Raw genomic sequence first — 4,845 nt, forward strand, 5'->3', positions numbered from 1 at the left:
AAAAGTTGTGAATAAAATGTAAATATTTATGTAAATAGTTGCTGCTGTATGGCAAATTCAAGCTTTGCTTTTTAGAGCTTCTTCGGATTTTTTTTTTCTTTTTGGAATATTTCAAGCAGCAATTGGTTGAACCCACAAATGTGGAACCCAAGGGTATGAAGGGCCCACTGCATCTATATTCAGAATCTTAGTAACCTAAGGACCCCCTTGGGTCCATGTATTACTAAGAATACTCTTTAACTCTCGAAAGATCTCAGATTTAGACAATAAATTATATATATAACAAAGTATATAGCCATCCTACCAACAAATCATGGGGGTAAGGAAAATTTCCTTCTTCTTTGATATTTTAAATGGAAGGAAAATATTGGACTAACCCTCTTATAAACTGCCATGAAAACTGAACAAATAAATGGAACAACTATGTTCACACACTAGATGAGAGTTAGCTCAGGGCTGTGGGCTAAGCACGATGATTACCCCAGATTTCTTTCCACTGGCATTTTCCAAATCTCAGAGCGGATACGGCGAAACCAGAGTATGATAGTTTCATGGAACAGAGGAGACGGAGGTCAGATTTCAGAGATGCTGAGACAACCAGAATTTGTGAGGAGAAGTACTGAAAAGAGAGCTACACAGTGAAAGAACTCTATAAACCTGCGTAGAGTGCGGTGAGCCTTTGAATATTGATATTAAGCCATACACACACAGGTGGGACTCAGGCAAAGAACAAGTGCTGGAGAGCTGTCAGCTGAACAGCTACAGAAGTCTGCACAGTGCTCGGAGACGTGTGAGTTCCCGAGAGTGCTGTGACCTGACAGAACGGATATGCAGCACCCCTCAAGGCATATCTTAATTAAATTGCTGAAAACCAATCATAAAGAGACTATCTTAAAAGCAGTCAGAGAGGAAGAGACACCACCTTTAGAAGAATGAAGATCTCAAGCCAAACAATAACAGAATGGCATTTTTTAAATGCTGAAAGCAAGGGGGAAAATGATTTTGTATTATTAAATACATCATGTATAAAGGCATCAAAAATATGAACTACTTAGGGATAAATCTAACAAAATAAGTTAGGAACAGTAGAGTAAAAACAAACCAACAAAGAATGGAACTGGCAGAAATGAAAGAAGACTAAAATGTTTACGGATTGGAAGATTCAATATTATTGAAATGTCTGTTTTCCACAAACTGATCTGTATAATTCAAAGCAATCTAAAGGAAAATCCTTGAGATGAAACTGGGATTTCTAATTCTTCACTCTCACTCATGGATTCTTCACAATCTATAACATTTGCCCAAAGAGAGGTTGGCATTCTTTCTGCTTTTCCTGTGCTTTCTCAGTTTGTCAGGCTAGTTTTATGATATTGCAGTCATCATGGGAAATAGCTCAGGGTGAAGAGTTTGCTGGTTTGGAAACTTGTGCCTTTAACATAATGGGAGAGGATCATCAAAGAGGTCACTGTCACCCTCCTAAGCCCACTCGAATTGTTCTGTGAGCTCAGTTACTCAGTCATGCCTGACTCTTCACAACCCCGTGGCCTGTAGCCTGCCAGGCTCCTCGGTCCATGGGATTTTCCAGGGAAGAATACTGGAGTGGGTTGCCATTTCCTTCTTTAGGAAATCTTCATGATCCAGGGATCGAACCCACACCTCCTGAGTCTCCTGACTTGGCAAGCAGATTCTTTACCACTGAGTCACCTGGAAAGCCCACGTGAATTGTTCTAGCTCACTTCAATTTTCCGAGTGGTTTACACTTTGGCTCCATCCCTTGGGAAGACTGGCATGAAGGCTTTAAGATTTCTTTAACTTCATCTATAACTGCGCCTGCTAGAATGACATTTGGATATGTCATTCACTTATCTGGATATAAGCAGCTCTTTGCGGGAAACTGCCCTCAGCAGGAAACCCCCTTTCTGGTTACTTTAGTGAAGCTACATTGTCACTAACTTTCAACCAGGTACCCCCATGCTTTGCTCATCTCCAGCCCTGGCACACTTTTCTTTTTATCACACAATACCTTGCCTAACCTGTTGGCTCTTTCCTCAGATCAAAGAAGTAGAAAGGAAGCATTAAGTAATTAACAGATGGCCAGGTCTCTCCCCTAGCTTCCTCTTTCAGTAATTGCATGAACCAACTGTGTGAACAAGATAACATCTAAAGAAAGATCTCAAGGAGTCAACAAACTTGCACACAGTGGAAGATGGCTGACTTTGAATCCCAGTCTCAATGATTAACCAAGATTATTCCCCTTTTCCCTTTAAAAACTTTCATGACTGAGCAGAATCTGGTTCAGAGGGTAATTTTTTGGGGAACAAGAGTTCGCCTTCTCCCCAGATTGCTGGCATTCTGATTAAAAATAATTTTCCTTTCTACCTACAACTGCCCCTTGGGTACTGACTTTTGAGTGGGAAGCAGCGAAACCTGAGTTTGGTTACATTCACAGGACAAATGTGGCTCAAAGTGTCTTTAACCTCATTGTAGGAGGAGTGAATTTTTTTAAAAAAAGCCGGGGGGTGGGGTGGGGCAGACCTCTGTAAGAACTCTCTTCAGTCCTCACAGTGACATTGGTTTTTCTGGCTCTTTCTCCAAACCACATACTGAATGGCTTAATGCTGGTGGTATGGAGTGAAATTCTATTTTGGGAAGTTAAGTCCACAGGATAACTTATTCCACTGAAAATATTCCTCTGCCTTTGAATGCTGACATTCATGGATCTGAGTGCTGCAGTTTTCTATGACATCATGAAGAATTATTGGTTTCGTTCAATTGCTAAGTCATGTCCAATTCTTTGCGACCCCATGGTCTGCAGCACGCCAGGCTCCCCTGTCCTTCACTATCTCCTGGAGTTTGCTCAGATTCATGTCCATCAAGTCGGTGAGGCTATGAAGGATGTCATGCATGTTTCTAAACATGTCTAGATTATCCAGATGAACCTAGACTCTGAACTCGTCACTAAGGTTGGTGAATACCCCTACTCATCAGCTGCTGTGCAGTTCAGCCATACCATATGGTACAGACCAAGCACCCAGCTTCAAACCAGCTCTAACATTCCACTTACTGACACTCCTCGATTGGGAATTTGATAATATTTTGGACGGCAGAAACCAGTGTCTCTGTACACACTCTGGATGTTTTGTACTCTGCCCTCAGAGTACAGCTCCGTTCTGGCAGCTTCTCTTTTTGCCAGTCTGACATACCCCTGGTATGACAGTTCTGTTACTGCCCTGAGATATAAACATAATTGATTCTGGGCAAGGACCAGCTGGTCAGAGAGTCACAACAATCTCTCCCTTCTCACTTGATGCTTCACAGATGAAAGAAATCTGGGTAGTAGAGTTTCAATTTCAGTTAATATAATTTGTTTCTCCCCCAAATCTGTACTTTGGGGTGGTTGACAACAACCCTTTAGCAGCAGGGAACAGTGTAAGTAAACCTTCAAGCTGGGGGGGAGTCCGAGTCCTGCCGCTTACTGGCTTCATGATCTTGGACAACTTATTTAACCTCTCTGATTTCTCAGTTTCCTCATCTGTACTTCCACCTTCTTTTCAAGGAAGGGCCTCTTAATGCTTTCATATGATCCTTGTGGAGGTGGGCCAGGAAGTAGGCACAGGCCCTCAGGTTCTCCCTGCCCAAGCAGTCAGTGGAGATGGTTAGGCTGCCCCTCGAAGGAGCTCACAGTGCCAGCTGATCCCCACTGACTGGCGACCCAGCAGGGCATGGAAGCCCATGCCAGTGTTGATGGCTAACACTTCTGGAAATCTGCCAAAAGATTTCTTAAACATGAAAGAAAAGCGCTAGCAATAAGAGAAAAATACGAATTGAATTTTAACAAACTTAAAAGCTTTGATTGTTCAAGAAAGAGTGTCAAGAAAGAGAAAGGTCAAGTCTCATACTTCTAGGAAAAAGTATTCACAATACACATACCTGAAAAAATGCTTGTGTCCAGAATAAATGCAAAGAACACTTAAACTCAGGGAGAAGACAGCAATCCATTTCTCAAATGGGCAAAAACTCTGACAGTCATTTCACAAAAGAACATACATATTCTTGAGAGAATATCTGTGAGGGAAACTTTGGAGGTGATAAAAATATTCTATGTCTTGACTAGCAGGGAGGCTACATACATTTGTCAAAATTCAATGAACTGCACATTTTAAATAGGTGTATTTTCTTATATCTAAAATATAACTCAATAAGGTTTTTTTAATAAAAGGGAAAGGGGAGGAAAAGGGGAAAGTTATAGGACACTATACAGCTATTAAAAAGAATAAGGTAAACATCTACTTTGAATTTAAAGACAGGATATCAAGTGAAAAATGAGAGTTATTGAATAGTACCATTAATCCCACACACTTTTCAAAGAAGTAGTCTCTCCTCCCCTCCCCCAGCAAAATATATATATTTGCTTATATATACCCAGAGAGAATGGTTACAGAAAAAAGGCAAGTCAAGGGCTATTCTGTAGAGTATCAGAGGAAAGAAGGAGCAGGCGTTTGTTTTCATTTTAATAGCCCACTGTTTACCCAGTCACGCATCACGAGCATCTAGGTTGCTTCTATCTTTTGATTACTGTGACTTAACGCTGCTATACACCTTTTTGTACAAATATCTGCTGAGTTCTTGCTTTCAATTCTTTTGGGTATATATCTAGAAGTGAAATTGCTGGATCATATGATTATTCTGTTTAAATTTTCCTCATCTATAAAATGGGCATGATAATCCCTGCTCTGTTCACATCCCTGGGGCTTTGAGAACCCTACAAAAACCCCTTTGTAACCTGTTAAACATCAAATTCCTGTAAGAGGTTATGAGAAAGTTTTTGTGAAGAGTACAATTCTA

At 40.8% G+C, this 4,845-nt stretch overlaps 1 pseudogene; it reads right to left on the reverse strand.

The window, feature by feature from the left end:
* Positions 1 to 1,379: 1,379 nt before the first annotated feature.
* LOC101120876 (protein artemis-like) lies at positions 1,380 to 3,485 on the reverse strand (annotated as a pseudogene).
* Positions 3,486 to 4,845: the final 1,360 nt, after the last annotated feature.

This window comes from Ovis aries, chromosome 21, assembly GCF_016772045.2.
Source record: "Ovis aries strain OAR_USU_Benz2616 breed Rambouillet chromosome 21, ARS-UI_Ramb_v3.0, whole genome shotgun sequence".
NCBI classification, from domain to species: Eukaryota; Metazoa; Chordata; class Mammalia; order Artiodactyla; family Bovidae; genus Ovis; species Ovis aries.